The sequence below is a fragment of the Ornithodoros turicata genome, unplaced genomic scaffold (assembly GCF_037126465.1).
Source record: "Ornithodoros turicata isolate Travis unplaced genomic scaffold, ASM3712646v1 Chromosome17, whole genome shotgun sequence".
In the NCBI taxonomy this organism is placed as follows: domain Eukaryota; kingdom Metazoa; phylum Arthropoda; class Arachnida; order Ixodida; family Argasidae; genus Ornithodoros; species Ornithodoros turicata.
This window is the reverse complement of record NW_026999326.1, coordinates 1,404,814-1,420,769: the sequence shown is the minus strand read 5'-3', so window position 1 is coordinate 1,420,769 and position 15,956 is coordinate 1,404,814. Positions and strand designations below refer to the sequence as shown.

General features: G+C 50.6%; 1 non-coding gene and 2 pseudogenes across 1 annotated transcript; all 3 read right to left on the bottom strand.

Moving 5' to 3' along the window:
• Nucleotides 1-972: 972 nt before the first annotated feature.
• LOC135372872 (U2 spliceosomal RNA) lies at nucleotides 973-1,185 on the bottom strand (annotated as a pseudogene).
• Nucleotides 1,186-7,164: 5,979 nt separating this feature from the next.
• On the bottom strand, nucleotides 7,165-7,359 carry LOC135372926 (U2 spliceosomal RNA). The gene has a single exon (XR_010416179.1). It is a non-coding gene; the product is annotated as a U2 spliceosomal RNA (small nuclear RNA).
• A 6,080-nt stretch (nucleotides 7,360-13,439) lies between these two features.
• On the bottom strand, nucleotides 13,440-13,611 carry LOC135372986 (U2 spliceosomal RNA; annotated as a pseudogene).
• Nucleotides 13,612-15,956: the final 2,345 nt, after the last annotated feature.

The window sequence follows — 15,956 nt, the reverse complement described above, 5'->3', positions numbered from 1 at the left end:
ACGAGCCACATCTTGTACCTACGCCGCCGTTCTCGGACCTCTTCGACCGACTGACGGACCCCTGCGGACCTTTACAGTCACCGCAGCCCCGTAGCCCTATACACTACGGGGGTGAGTCATCCTCTATGCCCTCTGTGAGGGCAATGGCTTCAGGGATCCCGTCAACGGGACTAGGAGAACTGCAACAGGCTGTGAGACCCCATTCAGGATCATCAACCCCTGACGATGCTACCCCGCGGAGATCCAGCGGCCCTCATCGCACAAGAGATGGGGCAGCCCTCACCGTCTATTTCCCCATCCCTGACCATATCCGATGCCGTGAAAAAAGACTGCTGTGTATCCTACCGGTATACGTCGTCGACATCCCAGAGACCATCACGCACAAGACACCTGGAGCGTACCCGGTGTCACGTCGCCAAATTCGACATGATGTGGTGCGTGCAAGAAGCACTAGAATGATAATCGGACTGCAACTCGTGTTTCTTTCTCCCTTGTATCCGCCAAATAACCGAGAAGAGATATAGACTGCACGTCTCCCTTTCGCTTGTGTCGCAGTCTCGCCTTCTACGTCCGCGCGTGGCTCGTCGCCAGTTTGGGCATCGTGGTATATGGGTACGGAACACTAGGGTGTTAGTACTAATACATCACGGCCCGTGAGATAAAAACGATTGATTGGAAATTGCAAGGTAGGTAGATAGCTAGGGATGGGTAGAGAGAGCGAGAGAGAGGTAGAGAGAGAGAGAGAGACAGACAGAAAGATAGATAGATAGATAGATAGAACGAACGGTGTACCCTTGTGGCCGGAAAGGACATTTCCCAGTGGTTGTCTCCAGTGTGTTCTGTGTCTAAGTCTGCTGTATGTTCCTTGCTTTGCTTGGTGTTGTTTCTACGCTTCCCTCTGTTGCCTGTCTCTGGTCATCATGGCTGATGCTTATTGGTGCTGTTTCGGAATTTTTCTTTATACTGATTTGAGATGGGTGGGCTGCACCTGGAGGTAGTGCAATACCAGGGCAACCCTTGACAGTGCAGAGGCGAGCTTCAGACACACTGTCTCGGGCCAAAAATAAGATTAATATCGTGAGTCCCAATAGGGCTCGTATCAGATATTAAGCTGATAAGAACAGAGTTATTTATTGCATGTTTTAGGCATTATTTACAGATTGTCATACGCATATATACAGCGGTAAGGTGTCAAAATCTAAGTGAAGTACACCAAGATACATACAGAGGAAGTATGCAGCACCATGCGAGCCTGTTGTGTCTTCATGAGTTCAGGATGTGGAGCGTCCAACGATGTGATTTGCATAGATGTCCCTCGAAATCGCGATCACTCCACTGATGCATAGCTGTTCCCATTTCTTCAGGTAGCTCCTTGAGCACGGCCGGCGGAGGAATCGGTCGTTCTCGGGATCCCAAGCTCCAAGGGCGCCGTCGACGATTGCCTCGATTGTAACCTTTTGGTATCTTCGTTCTAGGAGGCCTTTCAGCGGGGCGTATTTTTGGATCTTGGCAGCACGGGCTTCTGTGAGAGCATCTCGACGGTTCTCAAAGGGGCAGGTAACGTCGATGATGACTGCCGCTTCTCCCCTCGCCAGGACGAGGTCCGGGCGTAGAGTGGATCCGGCAATAGGTGCGTTTTCGGAGATCAAGGTGAACTTGTTGCTGGCGGCTTTCTTCACCACTTCGACGATTTGGTTGTGACGCCGGGTGAAGTCTCTGCTCTGTCTCATACAGTGGCAAACGACGTGGGGGAGGGTTTCACTTTGGTAACCACATCGTCTGCAGCGCCTGTCCCCGTTCCCAAACGTCTTTCTTCGTCCAGTTGGCTTCGTAGAGTCCGCAGAATCTTCGTGCGCCACATGGGTGTCATCGTAGTTGCAGCACGAGAGATTAGTGGCCCGTCCACGGTGATTTCCCAGGTGACTCCGAGGCGCCTGGAGACTTTACGCGCTTCAGTCCAGACGTCCCGGATCTCGTTGGTGGAGCACCTGAATATTCCTTCGCTGTTGCCCGAGAGGTACTCTGCCACATCCTGAGAGGAGCATTCTGCCTGTAGCCACTTCGAGGCTGTCCTACTCAGGTCCGCATTGGCAAGTCTTGTGATGATCGGATCCCGGGACGTCAGGAGTTTGAATGCCCCGTCAATTCTTGCACCGTCACTTATCTCTGCGGCGATTGGAATGCTGCATCCTCCTTTGGATGACTTGCTGTATAGGTATTCGTTCGCGGCATTCTTCGGCAGGTACAGTGTTCTTTTTATGAGTGGTTTCAGCGCGTCGTCAAGTTTGGCCCAGTCAGATTTCCCGGGGTTGCCTGATCGCACGGTAGAGTTTAGCCATGGATGCACGAATGTCTTTAGGGCGTCCAGTCGTTGCCATGGGGCGAGCATGGAGCTCAGGATATTCTTGCCGGTCTCAATGGGTGTGCTTACGGAGGCGTCGTCCTTGAATATGTTAAAGCCGATGGGACGCCCCAGGTACTGGAATGATTCAAAGCCGGTCATAAAGAGGATGGGCGCGCCTTCGATGTGGAATTGCGACGGTCGCAGTCCAATGCGTGTTGTTCCGGAGAGGTGAAGTGTTTTGCATTTCCGGGGGTTTAGTTGTAGTCCGATAGACTTGGCCATGTCGTTGATTATGTTGATGCGAGCTTGCAACGTTGCTGCGTCCTCGGTCATTGGTGTAAGGTCATCGGCGTACTCAAGGATGGAGCGCTGAGGGTTGGCGCCTTGTACGCGCCGTACAATGGTGTCGATGGTCATGTTAAAAAAAAATGTCCGCTAAGGGGGCATCCTTGTTGAATCCCGCGCTCGACACGAATGGGGCCTATGCTTGTCCCATCCGTTAGGACTTGTGTCGTGTTCTCGCTGTATAGGTCTTGGATGATCGAGGAGAAGTCGTCACCGGCTCCGCAGGCTTTGACGGCTTAAAGGATGGCGTCGTGAGGAATGAAACCGAAGGCGTTGGAGAAGCACAAGAACCGGGTGCAGAACTCATTTGCTGTTGTACGCGCAAGGTCCATTCGCTGTTGGAGCACAAAGTTGTTTTCGAAGACCCCGTCGTGAGGGAGGAATCCTTTCTGGCAGTGGCCGATGACGTCCTCTTCGCATATCCATTTTTGCAATCTCGAGGCGAGACATGCTGTATATAACTTGTTGATGGTCCTGGAGATGGATATAGGACGCCAGCAGCCAATGCCAGTGGGGTCTGGCTTCTTGTAGATGAGCACAGTAGTGGACTTCCTCCAGGCTGTCGGGACTCTCTTGAACTTCAGACAGATGTTGAACACTGCTGCTATGAAGGCGCACTCAGGGTGAACACTCAACCAGTGTCGGTATGTGATTTGCACTTTCAAGCCTTCTTACGGACTTCATTGGGGGTAAATGGGTAGAGGGGCACGGCAGTCGCTGCTTTGGGACGCTCACGTAGGATGTGTGGATCGCAAGTCACAGGGCTCCACAGGTTTGTGAAGTGCTCTTCTACAGTGTTTGGTGAGATTGTGCAGCGCTGTGACGTGCCCTCGCAGATGAGCCTGACAGCTTGACGGCGATTCCTCCTGTAGATCTTCTGAATGGTTCGGGGGTCATTCGGGTTCGGTTTCCTACTGGTGAGTTGAGCGTTCCTTGGTGGTGGTAGACCTGCAGCAGCGGCGGTGGCGCTCGTGGCTTCCTCCAGGGTTTTTTTTTTTGCAAACGTTTCCCAATGCTCGGAAGATGCACTTCGATCAAGAATTTCATTTAGTGTTCTGGTGAATTCTTCCAGGACACGGATGGATTCTTCTTCGTCAGGGAGTGTAGCCTGCTGCGTCTGAGTGGCTGCAGGTTCACCCTCGGTGACCTTGTAGATACTGTGGCAGATAGGTCCTTCATCAGTCAGTGGCTCTTGTGGAATCAGCGTCTCGGAGAGTTGGCTGACTGGTGTGTTTGTATCAGTTTCGTCGCTCGTTGTTCTGGAAGCTGCGCCTTCGTCGGTTTCGTGGGGCACTTCCGGTTCGAACGTCGGTGCGTCGGAAGCATCGACTGATTCACGTGGTGGTGGGGGCGGCGCAGTTAGGTGTTCCGGTGACGTGGCAGTGGCACAGTGGTGGACCTGTATAGCGGGTACCTGCTGTACAGTACGATCCAAGGGCCGAGCTGCAGCTGTAATTCTGTCGCGGGCCTCCTGGCGGCGGTGCGTTAGCTCATGGTTGCTCTTCCCTTTGCGCGAGGAGAAGGACAGCAATTGCAGCTGTACCGGAAGGAGGCGTGTGTAGTCCGGGTCAATCTCTCAGTGGGGCATTGATGGCCTACAGAGGGGCGAAGGCCGAGGGCGGCACCACATGGTGCGCACTTGTACTGAACAGCCGATATCCTGATCCCATGTTCTCGTTCTAGGTATTGGCTTAGAGAATTCCGTTGAGATGTCCATGATGAGGAACGGAATGTGTTCGTACAGTCACTTTCGAGGCACACAAAGTGTCCAGGAACCGGAAAGTAAACGGTCAGCGTGGTGTTCTCCCTTGTTGGCTGACTTTCATCTTCCGTGAAGGAAGTTACCTGGTCGGCGGAGGTCGCTGGGACCGATGTCCACTCGGCATCTGGGGTGGCAAGCGTGCCTGGCGTCGGAGAGTGGGATCCAGGAGTGGCGGACCTCACGGAGGTCGTAGACAGCAACCCCTGCCCACAGTGTAAAGGGCTGTGGGGCTACGGTGTGTAGAGGCGTCCGCAGGGACCACTCAGGCTGCTACCGTGACCAGGCGCTCGTGTCGTGGGCTCAGGGGAGGGCGCGCTGATGTCTTCGTGGGGCTCGGCTGAGAGCGATGCGTCTGGGCGGTCCATGGTGCGTCGGGGTTGGCCCTGGTCCGGCTGGTTGTCGTCGTTGATCACGTCCTGGGCGACACGGGGAGCAGAGGTCCACGGCGGGAAGTCGGTTGCCTCGTGGCTGGCCGTGGTCGCGCGGGGCTTCTCCCTGGAGATGGCTGGTGGGGGCATGTTCAGAAACTGACCAGCCCCAAGTCAGGCGACCTCGAGAGGGGGCGATAAACCAAGCCCAGTAGAGGGCCCTCCTTCGGCTGGTGTTCAACGCCCTGAAAAGGGCGGTAGGTGGCAGGGCCCCCTACTTAACAGCACCTGTGAGAGAGAGGCTGCCTCGGAACTAGGGGCGATGAAACCAAACCCGCAAGCGGGCCTTGTTCTCGGCTGGCGCCGTATTCACCCTGAAGAGGGCGGTACACGCTAGGAGTACTGGATCCACCACTCTCAGGCCTCTGCCGATCAAGGTACTTTTTAAAATGAGTTTATTACATTCTTGGTCTACTTGACAAAATGTGCAACTCAAAAGTGTTTACGTCATACGATGCTAATATTTTTTTAGAAAGACCTGATCTTCCGAGATGATAAGCACTGGGTGTTGACCCCACTTTGCTTGAAAACGTTGCAATCCATGGCATATCAGCTCAGTCGACAGCAAACTTTGCACTTGCACGCGAAGGTGTCTAACCATTGCTAACATCGGGACTGTTCTTTTCTTTTAGACTACGCAGTGAGACCGGGCTCTCCAAAGAATCTGAAAGCCAGCTGCTGTCACCAGAGTTCTGAGTCGAGCGCTTCGTGGCCCAATTCGTGACTTACAAGTAAGTGGACACACAATGTTTGTTTGTCTCCTGACAATTCCCCAAAACCGTTTACTTATTCTACAATCGAAAAGTATGTGGACATTCGTCTCTGGATTGGTGCACCTGGCACATTGTGTTGCTGTGGTGATCCCCCAGGCTGAAATTCTATCCCGTGCGTGTAAGACACCTCAAGCGTACCGCCACATTAGGTGTCTCAAAGCGACAGGTACGCATTTCTGCTGCACAATCGTCCACTTGATGCTTTTGCGGTTGACAGATGTTGTCTGTCAAGCCCTTGTTCGGCTATCCTATGGGTAAACACCGAAGGACGTGTTTTGGTTACCTCAATGTGAGGACATTGCTCCTGAATATACTTGCAGAATAAAACTACCGCTCTATAGAACCGGCTGGGTGTTTCTACTGTGGGGCCAGCTCGAAGTGGACAGATATCATTGAACATATTGCGAGCTGTTCCCAACAGGTACCACAACAAGGACTGCTCTGGTGACGAACCTCCAGAGAGTATTTTCATAGCTGTTCGGACATTTAGTATTTTACAGATGAGCTCAAAGTCTGGCACACCTAGTCCGCCTACCCTCTGTGGCAATCGTAGCGCAATTCTTGGGACAAGCTCGGTCTTCCTCGCCCAGATGAAACTGTGCAGCAAGGTATTTATGCACCTCAAAACTCTCTTTGGGGGCCATGTTACGTGGGCCAGGTGCCATAGCTTGCCTGAGAAAAACGTTTTCACAAGAAAGGCTCGTTCTGCTACACCAAGGTCAAACTTCTCGGCTGCTGTCACATTTTCCCTAAGCTGTTTATCCAAGTCTACTCAGTTCATCAACATTGGACCTAAACAGTTGAAGGTACTACACTTTGATTTTAGCCAAAAGGCCGAGAAGCGATAAATATTGCACATCCATCTTTCGCTCTGGTCGCGGTCGCGGCACCTGCCTCCGCGGGTGTCACGTCGCCAAATTCAACATGATGTGGTGCGTGTAAGAAGCACTAGAATACTAGAATGATAGTCGGACTGCATGAAATGCGCATGTTAGTGGACGGAACTCGTTTGTCTTTCTCCCTTGTATCCGCCAAAAGACCGAGAAGAGATATAGACTGCACGTCTCCCTTTCGCTTCTGTCGCAGTCTCGCCTTCTACGTCCGCGCGTGGTACGTCGCCAGTTTGGGCATCGTGGTATATGGATACGGAACACTAGGGGGTTAGTACTAATGCATCACGGCCCGTGAGATAAAAATGATTGATTGGAAATTGCAAGGTAGGTAGATAGCTCGGGATGGGTAGAGAGAGCGAGAGAGACTGACTGACGGACTGACGGAAGGACGGACGGACGGAAAGAAGGAATGAATGAATGAATGAATGTATATATGTATGTATGTGGTCGGAAAGGACGTTTCCCAGTGGTTGTTTCCAGAGTGTTCTGTGTCTATGTCTGCTCTATGTTCCCTGCTTTGCTTGGTATTGTTTCTATGTTTCCCTGTTTTGCCTCTCTCTGATCATCAGGGCTGATGCTTATTGGTGCTGTTTCCGAATTTTTCTTTCTATTGATGTGAGACGGGTGGGCTGCACCTGGAGGTAGTGCAATACCAGGGCAAGCCCTGACAGTGCCGAGACGAGTTTCATGCACACTGTCTCGGGCCAAAAATGAGATTAATATCGTGAGTCCAAATACGGCTCGTATCAGATATTAAGCTGATAAGAACAAGGTTTTTATTGATGTTTAGTACGTTATTTACAGAATAAGAGGAAATAGAACATTACATTGCTCAAAGAACAGGGAAACCACGAATCGCATTACAGGGACAAGAAAGAGCTAAAGGCTTGGATTCACTATACAATATACAATTTTCACAATAGTTCCGTTCACTCAGGATTATCTAGACACTGTTCGATCTACCGCTGATATGGGTCGTGTATATATCTCGTAATGATGCCAGGACACTGCTGACACAGAGTCTTTTGAGTGTCCGCAGATACCGTTTTGCACAGAATCTCTTCAGCAGCATGTCATTGGCCGGATCCCAGCTTCCCAGTGCACCAACCACGACTGCTCCTATCGATACCTTCTGATATATTCGCTTGAGGTGTTCCTGCACTGGCTTTTACTTTTCTGCCTTGGCTCTCCGGGCATCTTCAAAGGCTGGTCTCCGGTTGTCGAATGGGCATGTCATGTCGATATGATGGCCTCTTCGCCTTTTGCGAGGACATGGTCAGGGCGTAGTCCAGACTCACCGACGGGCTTGTTTTCAGAGATGACAGTGAATCTGGTTTGTGTCGCTGCACCACCTCGTTGTGTCGGTCCGTGAGCGCTCGACTCTGCCTCATACAGTGGGATAGGACATGAGGGAGGGTCTCGTTGCTGTGGCCAAATCGTCGACACCTCATATCGCCGCCAGCCCAAACACGTGCCCCATTGATGGGGGAGCAAGTTTAGGCATGCTCGGTGGATAAAGCGCCAATCGCAGAATCGTGTGTACTACCCGGACTGGATGAAGTGGGTGCTGGAACGGTCCAATGCAACACACTCTGATACCTTTCCCTGGTTGGGGAGATCAATGAGGCGTTCGGCTCTCTCGTCGTCATTCTGTTTCCACATAGTGCGCATAATCCTGGTGCGCCATCTTGACGTCATGAACTGTGTGCCAAGCATGATGATCGGGTCGTCGTCTTGTAGGTCCCATGAGACTCCAAGTCGTCATGAAGTCTTCCGTGCCTCGGTCCAGATGTTGCGCAGTTCATTTGTCGTTGTCTGAAAGGCGCCATCATTGTTCCCTGGCAGGTAGGCTTCGATATCGGCAGTTGTGGGGTGCTCCGAAGACGCTTGGATACCTGGAGAATGAAAAAATTGTCACCGACTTAACGCAACGGGAAATAACAATTTATTTAGACGTTTCGTCTCCTATGCGTGAGACATCATCAGTGCAAGTCTAGGGACGCGAATGAGGAGCACTACAACCGGTCTTGCTATTTACGGGTTTTCCGAGGCCAGAGTACAGTCCAGGAAGTGGGCCACGGTTGGCATTACATGCTGTTGGCTCCGTTTGTATGTGCCACGATTCAAGGAATTTTCTGGGTCCCCACCGCTGTTCACGTGCCAAGGTGACGGCACCCTTGTAGTCGAACACGTGTCCCGTTGTCCAGCAATGATCCACGAGCTCAGTCTTTGACCTAGTTGCGTTGGTCGCCTTTTCAACGTCTCGTCTGTGTTCTTTAATGCGGGTGTCCCGTTTCCTGCCTGTCTCACCTACGTACGCGGCATTGCACTCTAAACAACATAGCCTGTAAACAACACCGCTTTCGCTTCCAGGTGGGGTGGGATCTTTTGGCCTTGAAATGATGTGTCGAAGTTTCATATGGGGTTTGAAACAAGTCTTTATCCCCAAAGGTAGTAGAATGCGCCGAATACGCTCCGAAACCCCTTTGACGTAGGGAATTGAGATGGTCCCATTATGTGTGGAAGGTTCTTTTGGCTGCCTGTCTTCTCTACGCCTGCGCGTGTCGTCGATAAACTTCTGGGGATAACCTCGTTTCCTAAGCAGTTCATTGACGGTGGTCTCTTCTCAAGATTGAAGTTGAGAGTCGGAGGCGAGACGCTCAGCACGATCCAACAAGGTTCTGACGACGGCTCGCTTGTGTTCGGTAGGGTGGTGGGAATTAAAGTCCAGGAAGTTAATTAATTAAAGTCCAGGAAAGGTTTTTGGACGTAAATGTACATCACGACCAAGTAGGACAAATCAAAACAACGGTCTACCGTAAGGCCTGCGACACTGGCAACTTCCTGGACTTCCCACCCACCCCCAATTCCCACCACCCTACCGAACACAAGTGAGCCGTGGTCAGAACCTTGTTGGATCGTGCTGAGCGTCTCGCCTCCGACTCTCAACTTCAATCTTCAGAAGAGACCACCGTCAATGAACTGCTTAGGAAACGAGGTTATCCCCAGAAGTTTATCGACGACACGCGCAGGCGTAGAGAAGACAGGCAGCCAAAAGAACCTTCCACACATAATGGGACCATCTCAATTCCCTACGTCAAAGGGGTTTCGGAGCGTATTCGGCGCATTCTACTACCTTTGGGGATAAAGATTTGTTTCAAACCCCATATAAAACTTCGACACATCATTTCAAGGCCAAAAGATCCCACCACACCTGGAAGCGAAAGCGGTGTTGTTTACAGGCTATGTTGTTTGGAGTGCAATGCCACGTACGTAGGTGAGACAGGCAGGAAACGGGACACCTGCATTAAAGAACACAGACGAGACGTTGAAAAGGCGACCAACGCAATTAGGTCAAAGACTGAGCTCGTGGATCATTGCTGGACAACGGGACACGTGTTCGACTACAAGGGTGCCGTCACCTTGGCACGTGAACAGCGGTGGGGACCCAGAAAATTCCTCGAATCGTGGCACATACAAAGGGAGCCAACAGCATGTAATGCCAACCGTGGCCCACTTCCTGGACTGTACTCTGGCCTCGGAAAACCCGTAAATAGCAAGACCGGTTGTAGTGTTCCTCATTCCCGTCCCTAGACTTGCACTGATGATGTCTCCCGCATAGGAGACGAAACGTCTAAATAAATTGTTATTTCCCGTTGCGTTAAGTCGGTGACAATTTTTTCATTCTCCAGTTATGACGCCCGGCTTTTGGAATATCTACGCTTGGATACCGTTCGTGTGACATCTTCACGGGCCATGTCGGACACTATTCTATCACGTGACGTTAGTAGTTTGAATGCGCCGTCTATTTTCGCCACATCGCTTGTTTCTGCTGCAAGGGGTATGCCGCAGCAACCTTTGTTTGTACTACCGTACAAGTAGTCGTTCGATGCATTCTGTGGAAGGTAGAGTGTCCTTTTGATGAGGCGCATGAGCGCATCATCCAGTTTCTGCCAATCACCTTTTGAGCATGAATTCATCCGCATGGCAAAATTCAGCGAGGGTAACACGAACGTCTTGATGGCATCGATCCTCTGCCATGGTGCCGAAATTGATGATAGCAGCTTCGTGCCCATCTCGATGACCTTCTGGATGTGGTGTCGTTCGCCAGGAGATTGAATCCAATTGCTTTTCCGAGGTAGTCGAAGGAGTCAAACTCTTTGAGGTAGGGGATCAGGTGCGGCCTGATATGGAATTGGGTTTCCCGAGCTCCGACTGGTTGTTTTCCAGAAATATGGACTGTCATGCATTTTGCAGGGTTGAGCTGAAGGTTCATTGAAGCGGCCATGTCGCTGATGTGATCTATTTGCTGCTGAAGTGAGCCAGGATATTCTGCTATGGGTGCTAGGTCGTCGGCGTAGGCCAATATGGCATGCTTGGTCCTATTGCTTTGGATCTTTTGGAGGATTGGGTCGATCGTTATGTGAAACAGCAATCCGCTTAGTGGGCACCCCTGCCTGATTCCTCGGTTGATCATGATGGGATCAGACTTTGTTCCATTGGTGAGTATTGACGTTGTGTTGCCTGAGTAGAGGTCTTGAATGATGCTAGTTGATGATGATGATGATTAGGATTTTAATGGCGCAAAGGCAACTTTGGCCATAATGATGCTAGTGAAGTAGTCGCCAGCACCATAGGTGAGGACGGATTCGATGATGGCGACGTGGGGTATGGACCCAAAGGCATTGGAGAAGTTGAGAAAGTCTGCACAGAATTTATTTGACGTTGTTCTGGCTAGGTCCATCCTCTGCTGAAGTACACAGTTATGCTCGTACACTCCATCTTGCGGTAGGAATCCTTTGTGGCAAGGGCTAATGATTTCCTCATCGGAGATCCACTTCTGCAGGCGAGTAGCGAGACAAGCTGTGTAAAGCTTGTTGGGGATCCTTGCGATGGTTGTAGGGCGCCAATTTTTCAGATCTTGTGGGTCCCCTTTGTTGTAGATGAGGATTGTGGTGGTCAGTCGCCACGGCTCTGGGATACACCTATACTTCAGGCATGTGTTGAATACACGTGCTATGAACTCGCAGTCGGTGTCGACATCCAGTCACTGGCGATATGTCAGGCGGTCATCCCCTGGGGCGGTGTTTTTACATCTCGATGCTTCCTGGTATACTTCATAGGAGGTGAACGGATCGATAAGAACATGTGACATTGCCTTTCTTCGCTGCCGTGCCAGACTCAGGTTGCATGGGGCCTCACTCCAGGTGGTGGTGAAGTGGTCCTCTACATCTTCCGCCTCGATGGTACATTCCTCTGATGAGCCCTCGCAGATCAACCTCACCGCTTTACGCCGGTTACGTCGATAGATCATCTGTATGACGCGGGGGTCATTTGGATTAGGCGTTCGCATTGGCACGTTGTGCTCGTTAGGCGGGGGAAGCTTCACTGCCGTGGCTGCGATCTCTGTTACTTCCGCAAGGGATAGCTCGAACTTGTCCCACAGGTCTTCAGACGTAGGTCCTTTAAGTATCTTTTCCAGCTCATTCATGAGCCCCGCTAGAACGGTGTTGGTTGTCGGTTCATCAGGTGGTGCTTGTAGTGCAGTTGAGCCCTCTTCTCTAGCAGATGTATCGTAGCAGAGGTCAGCACCCTCATCGGTCTATGTCGTGGGCAGTTCCTCTTCAGCAACGAGGGCAGCAGGGTCGTCCTGGAGAGCTGTGTCATCACTGGGGATTGGCAGACTGGGTGCAGTAATACTTCCGAGGCTTTCGCGTCTTGCAGGAGTCGCAGCTGATTCTAGTGGAGATAGGTTTCCAAACCCTGAGCTTTGTTCGCCGTGCTCCTCAGTAGCTGGTGTTGGCGGTGATGATTCCTCAGGAGCATTGGCTTCCTCTGTCGAGGGCACTGCGTCAATGTTGGGTTCCCGGCACCGTGAGCGTAGCCGTGTCCGTGCTTCCTCTCTCGTGTTTTTTCGCGTGGTTCTGTAGCCCTCTTTTGCTTGGGTAATTTTCACAAAGATCTGACAAAGATGGCTGAACTCTCGTCGTTGTGGGCCTCGCTGAATGGAAACGGCGGCCAGGCATCTGTGCGCAGTAGGCTTCGGTCCGAGGGTGGTGCTGCACGCCGAGCAATGGTACATCGTTGTCTTCACATCTACGTTGTGCTTCAGAAGTAGGTGTCGCTTCAGGGACCTACACATTGAGGTCCAGGCTTCGGTCCTGTATGTTGCCGAGCAGTTTGTCTCTGTGCAGCACAAGTGGTCCGGGACTGGAAAGTGTATGGCGAGGTTGGTACCGTCACGGGTTGGTTGCCTCCGCTCTGCAGGTTGGTCCTGCTGCTGTTCCGGTGTGGGCATGACTAGGGACGGTGACGACCTTCCAAGGCTTGGTGTCCTCATGGAGGGCATAGAAGCCAAGCCTTCCCCGCAGTGTATAGGGCTGTGGGGCTGCGGTTGTAGAGTCCTGCAGGGTCCGTCGCCCGTCATCGAGTACTCCGGAAGCGGCAGGGTGGCTGGACTGTGGTCCGACGAGCTTCCCGGCGAATCATGTGGATCCGTTTTTTTGAGGCCTTGCTGTCGAATCATCTGGACATTGCGTGGGCAGCCTGCATTGGGAAGGGGTACTGGTCCAAACCCCATACAGGGCCCTCCCTTTGCGGACACTCAACGCCCTGAAAGGGCGGTAGGCAGCAAGCCCCTACTTAGTGCCACCTGCGAGGTGAAGAGTGGCTGATAGTGAGTGAGATAGATAGATAGAATGAATGAATGTGTACCCTTGTGGCCAGAAATGACGTTTCCCAGTGGTTGTCTCCAGTGTGTTCTGTGTCTATGTGTGCTGTAGGTTCCCTGCTTTGCTTGGTGTTGTTTCTACGCTTCCCTGTTTTGCCTGTCTCTGGTCATCATGGCTGATGCTTATTGGTGCTGTTTCCGATTTTTTCTTTCTTTTGGTTTGAGACGGGTGGGCTACACCTGGAGGTAGTGCAATACCAGGGCAACCCCTGACAGTGCCGAGGCGAGCTTCAGACACACTGTCTCGGGCCAAAACTAAGATCAATATCGTGAGTCCAAATAGGGCTCGTATCAGATATTAAGCTGATAAGAACAGATACTGTACAGAAAATTTATTTGACCTTTGCGTACGTTCCTTATTTAAAATGCATATTTACACATACATATGTAACTACATAACATTTTTCCTGAATGTGACTACCCAACATGATTAAAAATCATTATTCACTTCCTGCACGGAAGCACTCCAAAATTAACTACACGACACCCTCTTTTGTTTTTGTTTTTTTTCACTGTAACTATCCAGTGGCAGTAAAATGAATACATACTCACTATACAAAACCGTGTCAAACACTTCAGGATCCACCTTCCCACAGCCTAACGACGACCCAACACGACCGTGTTATTCACTATCCTCACAAACCTTGTGGACCATTTCGGCAAAAATTCTCTCTCTCCCAGTAGCACCAGCTCCATTTCTAGGTGTTTGGCTATCCTGGTTCTGAGTCGGTGTAACATAGGGTGCATAAAACGCAATCGTCTCCCCTGTCACGCAGCTTGACATCTATTATTCCATAAAACGTGGCGCCCTATTGCTACTACCAATCTCAAAAAACGACTCCGGATTTGACTGCCCGGTCGGTAACGTGCACTAAACTGGTGACTTACTAATGTCCAAAAAGCTCTAGCTACTACGCAAGTGTTGAGAACGTGTTCAATCGATTCCGAAAGACCGCGGTTTGGGCAAACATCTGTACGTGTCACTCCCCAACGAAAAAGGTGATTTCTAGTAGGTAGGATTTCTCTGGCGGCTCATTGGCTCGAAGACGGCTGGACGGATAACCGGACAAGATGGACTGCATTTATTGAAGGATCATCCCTCGTTGTGGTGGACGTCGGTATCACGGGGGAAAGGCTAAAACTCCCCAACCCGCTGACCACTGAAAATCCCTAACATCGTACGGTAAGTCATTGGCGGTTAAATCTATCCATGACTGGTTCAAGGTGAGTAAGTTATTAGGCCTACTCGTTGCGGGAGTACAAAGGAGCTCGCATATCCTCGAGACTGCGGTGTTTCGAACTTTGACTGACGGCGCTTCCGTTTCTTCTTTGTCAAAAATTGCAACAACACTTCCGTAAAAAGGTAGCGGGGATTCTGCCGTGGGGCAGAGACTGCCAAGACCCCGTGGCAGTAAAACTCTTCGTTTAGTACTAAGAAAATACAAAATAAGTGGTCGCGACGGACTATCAACGTCCTCTGAAATCGACAGAACACCTCGAAGCGCCAAGAGTCTGCAAATGGTCGCAACACATGGAATACTCCACCCCCTTCTCCTCGGGAACGTGGTAGCATTTCTCTGTTAACTAATTCTGTTCGCCCTTCCAAAAAAAGGAAAAGCACAGACTGTTCACTTTGGTACATATACTCGTCGGAGGAAAGCGATTTTCACGATGTGCCAAAATTTTGCACATAAAACAGATTTTATCATATAGGCTCCTTCTTGGAACGAAAACTGAAAACGATTCATCACTGCAAGTTTCCGTTGTATGTGTCATACAATATCGACCCAGTTAGAAACTGCCACACCCGTTGCATCGAAAACGACCCCCAAAATTGACAAAACGGGTTCATACTGAATACCGTTAGATAAGGTGTCGGCAAAACCGCCAACTGATAACGCTTTACATTTGGCTGCGTTTAGGCGTGCTCCCGAAAACCGGGAGTATAGAGCATACGTCTTTAGAGCATGTCGAATGCAATAGTCACTTTGTACAAAAAGCACAATATCGTCTGCGTATGCTGAAACTACTAACGATTTTGTACCTGGCACAGGAAAACCAGGGATGTGAACATTGTTCTGTAATTTGCTTAACAGGGGGTAATACACAATACAAAAAGCATGGGAGATAAAGGACAGCCCTGTCGTACCCCCCGCGACACACCAAAAGGGGAACAAAGCTGTCCATTAACAACCAGCGTACTACAAAGGTCAAAATACAATGACTTTAGTATATTAACAAACTCGTCCGGAAAACAAAAACATCTCAACGCTGTAAACCAGTAAGCATGTTCTATACGATCAAAGACTTTTTCTTGATCAAACGAAACTATACACCCGGATAACGAACGCCAGTTTGCATACTCTAGTATGTCGCGCACCAACAAAGGAGACGAATAAATAGTTCTTCCCAAAACCGAACTGGTTTGTACATAAGGCAGAGCTACTCGAAGGCGTGTGGCCAACCTACTCGCTACGATTTTGTAATCTGAATTGAGAAGGGTTATCGGTCTCCACATTTCTGGCGCGTTACGACTAGGCATGTTCTTCTTTGGAATCAACTAATCCTCTGTTAAAGGAATTGGGCAGCCATCCGGTTATAAAGAAATGGTTGATCAAACGTACCCAAAGAGGCCCTAGCTGGTCCCAAAAATGCATATAGAACTCTATTGATAAACCATC